A 12709-nucleotide genomic window follows, 5' to 3' on the forward strand; every position below is an offset into this window, starting at 1 on the left:
CTGAGTGAGACAGTCCTAGATCACCTGTGGTACCCAGGGGTCCTAGCCCTTCAGCTGCAGTGGATGCCCAGCCCTGGGCATCTGCCTCTTCCCTTTTGAGGACAGAGGGCAGGCAAGGCTGTGACCAAGTGTTCATGAACCAGGCTTTGCCCAATAGAAACATGGTAGCCTTGGGCAAGTTACTAAATCTCTCGAGTCCTTTTCATCTGCTGGATCCATGGAATTGTGTTGAGCAAGGAAAGAATATGAGTGAAGCTGATTTGTAAGCCATGATGTACCATACACAAGAAAGGGGCAATGAACATATAGAGAAAAAAACACTGGTCTCAGACTCTGAGATCTGGTTTTGAGGTCTGTCTCTGCCATATATAGTGGGTGATGTTTGCACAAATTGGTTACCCTTTCTAGGTCTTCAATAATATCTGTAACCTTTCCAGCATCATGAGGGATTGTTAAGAGGATGCCTAGCAAGGGCCTTGTGGTCCTTAGCTTATTTGATGGGCTGTTTTTACTGAGTGGTTCCTGGGGCTCAGGAGAGGGGATAGGATCAGGTGGATGTTAGTGGTGGAAACAAAGCCACCTGGCTGGGCACCCTCACATGGACCTTGTATGGTGGTCAGGAGCTCTGGACCGACAGCTGGAGGCCAACAATCCCTACAGGTGGTGCTCAGGATGATGTACTGATAGTGAGTGGGTGTTTTCCAGTTGCTGGCCTCTGATGCCTGTCTAGGGACAGCGGGATGGCTGCGCAGGGCTCGCCGCGCTTCCTCCTGACCTTCGACTTTGATGAGACTATCGTGGACGAAAACAGCTCCCAGAGAGCCTGCGTGCCACCTACCGCGAGGGCTTCTACAACGAGTACATGCAGCGCGTCTTCCAGTACCTGGGTGACCAGGGCGTGCGGCCGCGAGACCTGCGCGTGCTCTACGAGTCCATCCCGCTGTCGCCCGGCATGGGCAAAATGCTGCAGTTTGTGGCCAAGCAGGGTTCCTGCTTTGAGGTTATTCTCATCTCAGATGCCAACACCTTTGGCGTGGAGAGCGCGCTGCGCGCCGCCGGCCACCAAGGCCTGTTCCGCCGCATCTTCAGCAACCCTTCCGGGCCCGACGCTCGGGGGCTGCTGGCGCTGCAGCCCTTCCACTCACTCAGCTGCGCGCGTTGCCCCGCCAACACGTGCAAGCACAAGGTGCTCAGTGACTACCTGCAGGAGCGGGCCCACGACAGCGTGCACTTCGAGCGCCTTTCCTACGTGGGCGACGGCGCCAACGACTTCTGTCCCATGGGGCTGCTGGCCGGTGGCGATGTGGCCTTCCCGCGCCGCGGCTACCCCATGCACCGCCTTATCCAGGAGGCACAGAAGGCTGAGCCCAGCTCCTTCCGCGCCAGCGTGGTACCCTGGGAAAATGCCACCGAAGTGCGCCTCCATCTGCAACAGGTGCTGAAGACGTGCTGAGGACGCGGCCTGCAGGGGGCGCCCACCGGGAAGGGGGCCAGGGGGCTGGGGACAGGGAAAGACAAACCTAGTTTTATTAGTCCCTTTCCCTTTCGTTTTGGTGGGTCCCTCCGGGAATTTCGGGCATCCGGAGCTCGTCCATTTGGGGGCTGGAGGAGAGAGTTCGGAGCTGTCCCCGTCTATGCAGTTAACCCAGCTTGGCTGTCTCCCCCAGTTCCACTGCAAGTGAATTCTAGAGTTTGGCCCCACCAGGGTGGTGAGCAGACCCAAGCAGGCAGCAGTGTTTTCCAAAAATCTTGCCCCTTCCCAACTGGGGGGAAGAGGTTGCCTGGCAGGGTAGAGAAGGAACATCTCCCACTGTGTTGCATTAACTGTTGCCTTGAGCCGCATGATTTCCTTCCCCTAGACTTCTGTCAGGGGGACCCAGGTCCTGAAATTCCTCCCCCCGCCCCTTCAGCCCCAGACTCCCCGCGGAGAGGTGGTGCTCTCCACCGACGCCAGTCTCAGGCCTAGGTCTTGCTTTACCTTCTGTGACCCTACACTACACTCCTGCCTCCCCCCCCCCACCCCCACGCACGCTGTCAGCGTCCCCACAGGAAGAAATCCCAGAGGGAACAATCGCCTCCTGGTGGTGGAATGAGGTAGCACACTGTCCAGGGCTCGGGTCCCGCCAGCCATGGACCTCAGAAAACGCGACCACGTCTCCTCCTCGCACCCCAGCCTCTTCTATGCAGCAAGAAACCAGGGACTGAACCAAAGTCGTCCCGCCGACTGGACCCTCTGAACCCCTCCCCTTCCAAATGGAACAGAAAGCCATGATGATTTAAAAGCAGAGCCAGTGAAACCCAAAAGAAAAAAAAAAAAAAAGAATAAAAGGGAGAGGGTTAAATTCAATAAAATTAGACATGGAGAAGTAAGTTGCAAGTGATATCACAGAAATACACAGGATTGTAAGAGAATACAGGAAGCAAATAATTGCCAATAAAATGGACAACTTAGAAGTAATGGACCAATTATTCATTTCAGTTCAGTTCAGTCGCGCAGTCGTGTCTGACTCTTTGCAACCCCATGAATCACAGCACGCCACGCCTCCCTGTCCATCACCAACTCCCAGAGTTGACTCGAACTCATGTCCATCGAGTCGGTGATGCCATCTCATTTTCTGTCGTCCCCTTCTCCTCCTGCCCCCAATCCCTCCCAGCATCAGGGTCTTTTCCAGTAAGTCAACACTTCGGATGAGGTGACCAAAGTACTCAAGCCTCAGCTTCAGCATCAGTCCTTCCATGAACACCCAGGACTGATCTCCTTTAGGATGGCGTGGTTGGATCTCCTTGCAGTCGAAGGGACTCTCAAGAGTCTCCTCCAACACTACAGTTCAAAAGCATCAATTTTTCGGCGCTCAGCTTTCTTCACAGTCCAACTCTCACATCCATACATGACCACTGGAAAAACCATAGCCTTGACTAGATGGACCTTTGTTGGCAAAGTGATGTCTCTGCTTTTCAATATGCTATCGAGGTTGGTCATAACTTTCCTTCCAAGGAGTACGTGTCTTTTAATTTCATGGCTGCAGTCACCATCTGCAGTGATATTGGAGCCCCAAAAAATAGTCTGTCACTGTTTCCACTGTTTCCCCATCTATCTCCCAAGAAGTGATGGGACCAGATGGCATGATCTTAGTTTTCTGAATGTTGAGCTTTAAGCCAACTTTCTCACTCTCCACTTTCACGTTCATCAAGACGCTTTTTAGTTGCTCTTCACTTTCTGCCATAACGGTGGTGTCATCTGCATATCTGAGGTTATTGATATTTCTCCCGGCAATCTTGATTCCAGCTTGTGCTTCTTCCAGCCCAGCATTTCACATGATGTACTCTGCCTATAAGTTAAATAAGCAGGGTGACAATATACAGCCTCGACGTACTCCTTTTTCTATTTAGAACCAGTCTGTTATTCCATGTCCAGTTCTAACTGTTGCTTCTTGATCTGCATATAGAGTGGTACAATTTTCCAAGTATGAACCAGAGAGAAATAGAAACTACAAAGAAACACATCATATGTACTGAAATTGAAACTCTGATTTAAAATTTTCCATAAAACAGAAGGCCAGGACCAGATGACTTCGGAGGCAAATTCCGTCAGGCATTTGGTGAAGAGTCAATACCTATCCTTCAGAAACTATTCCAAAAACTTGCAGAGGAGAGAACACTCCTCAAACTCATCCTATGAGGCCACCATCACCCTGATACCACAAGCAGACAAATATACCACCAAAAAAGAAAGTTATAGGGCAATATCAATGATGAACATAGGCACAAAATTCTCAACCAAACAGTAGCAAACCAAATCCAGCAAGACATTAAAAGGACCACATAGCATGATCAAGTGGGATTCATCCAAGTGATGCAAGAATTTTTCAATATCCACAAATCCATAGATCTCAATAGATACAGAGAAGGCTTTAGAAAAAAGTCCAACATCCATTTGTGATAATAACTCTCCAGAAAGTGGGCATAGAGGGCCCTTATCTGAACATTAAAAAGGCCACATTTCACAAACCTACCGATAACATCATACTCAATGGTAAAAAGAAGAAAGTGTTTCTTCTAAGATCAGGAAAAAGAGAAGGACGGCCACTCACCACTTTTATTCAGTATAGTTACGGAAGATCTAACCACAGCAATCAGAGAAAAAGAAATAAAAGAATCCAAGTTGGAAAGGAAATAAAGCTGTCACTGCTTGCAGCTTGCATGATACTGTGCCTAGAAAATCTTAAAGATGCTGCCAGAAAACTATTAGAGCTCATCGATGAATTCAGTAAACCTGCAGGATACAAAATGAATGCACAGAAATCTCTTGCATTTTTATATGCTAACAATGAAATTTCAGAAAGAGAAGTTAAATAAACAATCCCCCTTACCATCACATCAAAAAGAATAAAATGCCAAGGAATAAACCTAAGGAGACCAAAGAGCTGTACTCACAAATCTATAAGATGCATGCACCCCAATGTTGATTGCAGCACTATTTACAACTGCCAAGACACGGTAGCTACCTAAATATCCATCGACAGAGGAATGGATAAAGAATATGTGGTACATATATACAGCAGAATAGTACTTTACCATAAAAAGAATGAAATAATGCCACTTGAGGCAACATGGATGGATGTAGTGATTGCCATACTGAGTGCAGAAAGTCAGAAAGAGTAACACAAATGTCCCTTACATGTGGAACCTAAAATGTTGTACAAATGAACTTATTAAATAAATGGAAACAGACTTTGAAAACATGATTACCAAAAGGGAAAGGCAGAGGTAGGAAAGGGATAAAGATCCTAATCTATAACATCCTAATGAGAGATGTTGTAGATGATGTAAACAGACGGAAAGAAATATTATATGCTTGTGAGGGCAAACATTTACAACTAGCCTCTGCTTTACACTTCCTAAGGAAGGAGGCAACTGGGCTTCAGTCCAGGTATTTACAGTCAGTCTCCAGCTTGCACTCTGAAATAGAACGAATAAGAGTAACTGGGTAAATAGTCAGGCTTTGTTTCCTGAGGACAATTTAGGACAACAGCTCTGGCAGAGACAGAGGGGCTACTCTCTGTTTGAGTAAAACATCAAGAGGTCACATATGTCCCGTTCTCAGGGCAGGAGAGACACTGCACATGGGAAGAGAGGCTCCTTGGGGGTCAAAAACAAAGGGGCCCCACCCCATAATGTGTGATGCCACGTCTCCCCCATAGGTCTCCGGGCTGGCATGCATCTGGGAATAGAGATGCTCATGCATGTTGGGGAGGGTCCTAGGACAGGTCAGGTGTGAGAAAAGAAACAAGATAACTGGCCAAACCTAAACAAAGACCCAAAAGGACTGTCCTATAAAAATGACTTAACTGCCTCTTACTGCACTTCTCCTCAGTAGGACAGATGCCCACACCTTTTCTCTCCAAGTGTGTATCATTGCCTTCTCTGTCTTAACTAAACAAACTGTTTCTCTGTGTGCTCTCCTACTTGTTGTGCTGTGTCTCTAACAATAAACTCTGTACCTCTTTTTTTTTTTTTTAACAGATTTTGCCTCCTTGAGAAATGCATTTTTCAAAGGGGCAAACTTAAAGCCACAGCTCACTGCTGCCCCTCTGACATCCCTTGGATTGGAAGAATCAATATTGGCAGAATGGCTATACAACCCAATGCAACCTACTGATGCTATTGAATCCCTATCAAATTACCAATGATATTTTTCACAGAACTAGATCAAACATTCCCAAAGATTGTATGCAGACACAAAAGACCATCAATCGCCAGAGCAATCCTGAGCGAGAAAAATGGAGCTGGAGGAATCAGGCTCCTGGACTTCAGACAATACTACAAAGGTACAGTCATCAAAACAGTATGATACTGGCAGAAAAACAGAAATACTGATCAAACGAACAGGATAGAAAGCCCAGAAATAAACCCATGCGCCTATGGTCAATTAATCTCTGACAAAGGAGGCAAGAACATACCAATGAGAAAAGACAGTCTCTGCAGTAAGTGGTGCTGGGAAAACAGCTGCACAGAAAAGAATGAAATTAGAACAGTCTCTAAAATCATACACAAAAATAAATTAAAAATGGATTAAAATCTAAATCTAACACAAGACACTATGAAACTCTTAGAGGAAAACACATGCAGAACACACTTTGACATAAATTACAGCAATATGATTCTGCATCCACCTCCTAGAGTAATGAAAATAAAAATGAAAATAAACAAGTGGGGCCTAATTAAACTTAAAAGCTTTTGTACAGCAAAGGCGGTGGGGCGAGGGGCTGGGGGAGACTATAGACAAGATGAAAAGACAACCCTTAGGATGGGAGAACTCTTAGGACTTGCCCTGTTAACATCTTTCATATATAACATACACCAGTGTCAACTGTAGTTATCATGTTGTACGTTACAGCTCTCGTACTTATTTGTCTAATAACTGGACGTGTGTCTGTTTGGCCCACTTTTGTCCAATTCCCCTCCCCCACAGCTACCCTCTGGTAAGTGCAAAGCTTATCTCTTTTCCTCCGCATCCTTGTTTGTTTGCTTGCTTGTCTGTTTTGAAGCGTAATTGACCTACAACACTATGTTAGCTCCTGGTATACAACATCGTGAGTTATTATTTCTATCCATTTCAAAATGTTCAACACTGTAATTCCGGTTATGATATGCCACCAAACAAGGATAGGGCATAGTTATTGACTCTGTTCCCTACACTATGCCTGTCTCTTTTTCTATCTGATTGCTTTAATCTGCTGACCTCTTAAGGTTAAATGCATGTTAACCACCCCCCATTTTTACTCCTCTCCTTGAGTTTACTGTATCTGACACCATATTGTTCACCTTTTTCTTCTGTGTATCCCTTAACTAAGGGGCTTCCCTGGTGGCTCAGTGGCCAAGAATTTGCCTGCCAATGCAGGAGACATGGGTTCAACCCCTGGGTCGGGGAGGTCCCCTGGAGAAAGAAATGGCAACCAAATCCAATATACATGCCTGGAGAATCCCATGGACAGAGGAGCCTGGCGGGCTACGTCCATGGGGTTTTCAAAGACTCGGACATGACTTAGCAACTAAACAATAGCAATGCTCCCTTAACTACTCACTGCGGATACAGATGATTTTAGTACTTTTGTCTTTTAACCTTCCCATTAGCTTTGTAAGTGAGTGATGTGCTACCTTTCCTGCATATTTGCCTTTACCAGTGAGCTTTCTCCTCTCATCATTTTCATGTTTCTAGTTGCGTCTTTTCTTTTTTGCTGGGAGAAGTCCTCTTGACATTTCCTGTAAAGCTGGTTTGGTGATGCTGGACTCTTGTAGCTTTCTCCTGTCTGTAAAACTCTGGCCTCTCCTTCAAATCTGAGTGACAGTCTTCCCAGTAGTGTCTTCTTGGTTGTAGGCTTTTCTCTTTACCGTTTCACATATATCATGCCACTCCCTTCTGGCCTGCAGTGTTTCTGCTGAAAAATCCCTTGTTTGTAACGTGTTGCTTTTCCCTTGCTGCTTTTAATACCCCTCTGTAGCTTTACTTTTTGCCATTGTGATTACAATGTGTTTTGGTGTGGTTTTCTTTCTGTGTAGGGCTCTCTGTGTTCCAGTACCTGGATACCCATGTCTTTTGCCAGGTTAGCAAAGTTTTCAGCTAGTGTGTCTCCACATATGCTCGCTGCCCCTTTCTCTCTTTCTTCTCCTGCTGGGACCCCTAGAATTCAAATGTTTCTATGCTTGACCTGGTCCCAGAGGTCTCTGAAACTGTCCTCATCTCTGTTTATTCTTCCTTTTTTTCTGTTCAGCTTCAGTGATTTCCACTATTCTGTTTTCCAGCTTCATGATCCGTTCCTCTGTGTCATCTCAACTACCATTGAAGTATATTTCTTATTTCACTTATTGTACTCTTCATCTCTGTTCAGTTCTCCTTTAGATTCTCTGTTCTTGGTTCTTTTTTAACTTTTTTAATTGTAGGATAATTGCTTTAAAATATTATGTTGGCTTCTGACATACATCAACATAAATCAGCCGTAGGTATACATATATTGCCTCCCCGTTGAACCTCCTTCCCAGCTCCCACTCCACCCCACCCCATCCATCTAGGTGGTCACAGAGCACCAGGTTTGAGTTCCCTGCATCATACAGCAAATTCCCAATGGCTACTGGTTTTTCATATGGTAATGTATGTGTTTCGATGCTACTCTCTCCATTTGTCCCACCCACTCCTTCCCCCACTGCATTCACATGTCTGTTCTCTATGTCTGTGTCTCCACTGCAGCCCTGCCAATAGGTTCGTCAGTACCACCTTTCTAGATTCCATACATATGTGTTAATATACGATAATTGTTTCTCTCTTTCTGAGTTACTTCACTCTGCATAATGGGCTCTAGGTTCATCCACCTCAATAGAACTGACCCAAATGTGTTTCTTTTTATGGCTGAGTGTTGTTCCACTGTATATATGTACCACAACATCTTTATCCATTCATCTGTCAATGGTCATCTGAGTTGCTTGCATTTCCTCGCTGTTATGAATAGTGCTGCAGTGAACTCTGGCATACATGTGTCCTTTTCCATTATGGAATCATCAGGGTACGTGCCCACTAGTGGGATTGTCGGCCCTTAGGGTTGTTTATTCCTAGTTTTTTCAAGGACTCTCCATACTGTTCTCCAGTGGCTGTATCATTTATATTCCCACCAACAGTGCAAGAGGGTTCGATTTTCTCCACAACTTTTCTAGCGTGCATTGTTTGTAGATATCCTGATGATGGCCATTCTGACCGGTGTGAGGTGATACCTCGTAATAGTTTTGATTTACATTTTCTAATAATGAGTGCGGGGAGAAACAGCAATAACCTCAGGTACCCAGACGACACCACCCTTATGGCACACAGTGAAGAGGAACTAAAGAGCCTCTTGATGAAGGTGGAAGAGAAGAGTGAAATAACTGGTTTAAAACTCAACATTCGAGAAATGAAGATCATGGCATCTGGTCCCATCACTTCATGGCAAATAGATGAGGAAACAACGGAAAAAGTGACAGACTTTTATTTTCTTGGGCTCCAAACTCACTGTGAATGGTGACTGCAGCCACGAAAAGACACTTGCTCCTTGGAAGAAAAGCAAAGACAAACCTAGACAGCAGAGCATATTAAAAAGCAGAGACATTACTTTGCCTACAAAAGTCCTTGTAATCAAAGCTATGGTTTCTCCAGCAGTCATGTAGGGCCTGAGAGCTGGACAAGAAGAAAGGCTGAGTGCCAAAGAATTGATGCCTTTGAAGTGTGGTGCTGGAGAAGACTCTTGAGAGTCCCTTGGACAGCAAGGAGATCAAACCAGTCAAGCCAAAAAATCAACCCTGCACATTCACTGGAAGGACTGATGCTGAAGCTGAAGCTCCAATACTCTGGCCACCTGATGCGAAGAGCCGACTCACTGGAAAAGACCCTGATGCTGGGAGAGATTGAAGGCAGGAGGAGAAGGCGATGACAGAGGATCAGGTGTTTGGATGGCATCACTGACTCAATGGACATGAGTCTGAGCACCCTCTGGGAGACGGTGAAGGACAGGGAAGCCTGGCGTGCTGCTGTCCATGAGTGGCAAAGAGTGGGACACGACTGAGCTACTAAACAACAATAAATTCTATTCCATATAATCCTGCAAGCCTAAAACATTCTTGTCTCCCCACTATGACTCAAAATCAAATGAATAAGCATAGCCTCCTGCTGACGTAGCTAGCGCTCGCTCCTACATTGCTGGCTAGGGGGTCCTAGGTGTCCCAAAGTTCGCCTTGTCTTGCTGGTGAGTGTGGCTGTTTCTGGGGGCAGCTGGCTGACATGCCAGGGTGTCTTGAGGCTGGTTTGTCCTGCCGTTGACTGGGTTTGGGGCCCAGGGTGTCCTGGGGCTAGTGCCAGCTCACTGGTGGGTGGAGCTCTGTTTCTGTTCCTGGCTCTCTAGCTGCAGGGCCCTGGGGGCCCCAGAGCTGGTCTCAGTTCACTGTTGGGTGGGGCCAGTTCCCGACATGGCTGCCTGTGGGATCCTAGATGTCCCAAAGGGGGCTTCCACACACTGCAGTGTGGGGACAGATTGCAGAGCTGCTGGCTGAGAGCTCCAAAGTGTCCCAGACCTGGTGTCGACTTGCTGGTACACTGTGCTGGGACTCAGTGGCTCTCGGGGCTGGGGTGGGCCTGCTGGTGGGTGACCTATTTCCTGTAGTGCAGGCTGCAGGGCTGGAGTTACTCCGCTTGCTGTTGTCTGCCTGCTGGTGTGTGGAGCTGGTTCTTGGGTTCTCTGGCTTCAGGGCTCTGGAGGGGTCCAGGAGTTGGTGTTTTGGGCCATTGGTGGCTGGGGCTGAGTCCAGGGCATCCTAGGGCTGGGGCCTAACCACTGATGGGTATAACTGGTCCTGGGGCTAGTGATGACCTGCTGTGGGCAGGAACTAGGTCCCAGGGTCTCTGACTGCAGGACCCTGGAGTCCTGGCTTAATGCCTTCTTACTGGTGTATAGGGCCAGTGTGGTATGTCAGGGCCTCTGATTGACAGGTCCAGCTCCAGGGACTCTTAAGACAGCAGGCTTGCTTGTGGGTGGGACTGCACCTCTGCCTGGCTAGTAGCTTGTCCTGCCCCAGTATTATTGCCTACAGGCTGATGGGTAGGTCTGGGCACTGGTGCTAGTAAGTAGAGGGAGGATTCCAAACGGCAGTGGCTAGTGCCAGTGTCCACGTGGTGGAAGGAGCTCCACAGAATGGCTGCTTCCAGGGTTGATGCCCCCAGGGTGAGTCCAGCTGCCTCTTGCCTCTCTGGGAGGCTCTCCAAGATCAGCAGCTGCCTCTGACCCAGGCTCCCTTCAAATTATTGCTTCAGCCCTGGGTCCTGGAGCATGTGAGATTTTGTGTGCCCCCTTTAAGAGTGAAGTCTATTACCCACGGCTCTCTGGCTCTCCCAAAATTAAGTCCTGCCGACTTGAAATCCAAAAGCTCTGGGAGATCCTCTTCAAGTGAATAAATACAATTTCATTAGGAAAAATATACAAAGTACTACTACACAGAATAGGCATGAATCTCACAAATTTAAGATTGATTGAAAACCCAAGAAGGAACATAGATATATTTAACACTTCCATTCATATAACTGTAAGTAGCTGTCAGCACTAACTCACAACATTATATATGTGTGTGTGTATATATATATATATATATATATATATATATATTTGTATGTATATACTATAAAATCTAGACGAAAAGGGAAGAAAGGATGACACATATGTAAGAGTGTGCCTATTCTCCTTGAAGAAGGAACGGGGCTAAGACTGGGAAACTGTAGGAGTGTTGGGGTAGTCGACACTATCCTTCTGTGACTTGGGGGTATACACTTTATGATCAATTATTAAACTCAACGCATATATTGTGACTTTTTCTCTGTCTATCTTACGTTTCAGTATAATTGGAGAAAAATATAATGCTTAAGGTAATAACATCCCAGTGTAAGCATATTTTAACTATGTTCTAAGCAGAAGTAGAATCAAGGTTACTTTCTTTGTTTATAACATCTCTAACTGAGCTTAGTAATCTTATTTCATCTACATTAATAGTTATAATTTTGAGAACTCATACCTTTTTTAATAATAAAGTGATGCTTACATAATGATAATATCAATCTCACTTTTAATAAATAGTTCATATTTGGGTAGTACATTATCATTCAGAATTTAATTGTGAACTTGTGCTGAAACTCACAGAAGTGATGTACTTGGATACAATTTCTCAGAGACTTCTCCCCTCCCCATCCACTTCGTCTCAGAGGTGGAGCACCAAGAACCTGAGAAAAAGAAATGAAGGCAAAAAACCCAGAGCGCTGTGTCTGCATTGTACTACACCGATTTGACCAGCCGAGGGCAGTATGGTTTAAGGCTGTTTGTTGGGAAGGGCCAGATGCCATGCCTTTGGAGTCCCTCCTGTTCTTTGTGATTAGTCTATGAAGCCCTGAGACTGAAGAGCTTATTTGTACCAATATGGTGGTGATGGTGCTGGTGCTGGTGGTTGGATGGGCGGCATCTCCCTTGCCCGTTTGGCACTTCTATCTTAACACCAGCCTTCACCCCTGCTCCCCGCAGCAGCAGCTCTTTTCTTCCTCTTACTCCTCAGACAGAAAATGAAACCTTTGATGTGCTAGACTGGGTGAGCTCCCACCTTCCACTGGCACAGAAGCAGTAGGTGGGTGTGGACAACCCTTCAAGCCCTTCCTTAGTTCTTTGTAGGGGGCAAAGCTGAAAGAATTTTCCTTAAGTGTTAGCCGCCACCCCACAGTGAGTGCCCCTGCTTTTGTCTCTAGTCTTGTGGCCCAAGTGAAGGCTCCGCACTGGTTTGTGGCATTGATAGGGTCAACAGGAAGAATGTCATGTTCTTTTAAAATCTTATTGATTGATGAAATGAAACAAGAGTCATTTTCTGGGGCCACCCCTCTGCCTAAAGATAACATAACTTTTCCCATTATAAATACTGTTCCATCTTCTAACCTGGTTGTTCGGAATTTCAGCTATCATAATTCGTCTCCCTTTTTAAGGATGGACTTGAAACAGAAATTGAGGGAACATTTCTCTTGGGACTTTACCTTAAATGATTGAGTATGTAAAGGGTCTTCTGGTGCTTATCAGGGATTTTTCATCTCTTTAAACTACATGTGCTTTATTGCTAATTCTTTGACGCCATCAGAAGACTTTTTAAAAAAAAAAATTTGTTTTGC

At 46.0% G+C, this 12709-nt stretch overlaps 1 pseudogene; it reads left to right on the plus strand.

Annotated features, from left to right (window-relative positions):
• Nucleotides 1-740: 740 nt before the first annotated feature.
• Nucleotides 741-1453, plus strand: LOC136154328 (phosphoethanolamine/phosphocholine phosphatase-like; annotated as a pseudogene).
• Nucleotides 1454-12709: the final 11256 nt, after the last annotated feature.

Source organism: Muntiacus reevesi, chromosome X (genome assembly GCF_963930625.1).
Source record: "Muntiacus reevesi chromosome X, mMunRee1.1, whole genome shotgun sequence".
Classification (NCBI taxonomy): Eukaryota; Metazoa; Chordata; class Mammalia; order Artiodactyla; family Cervidae; genus Muntiacus; species Muntiacus reevesi.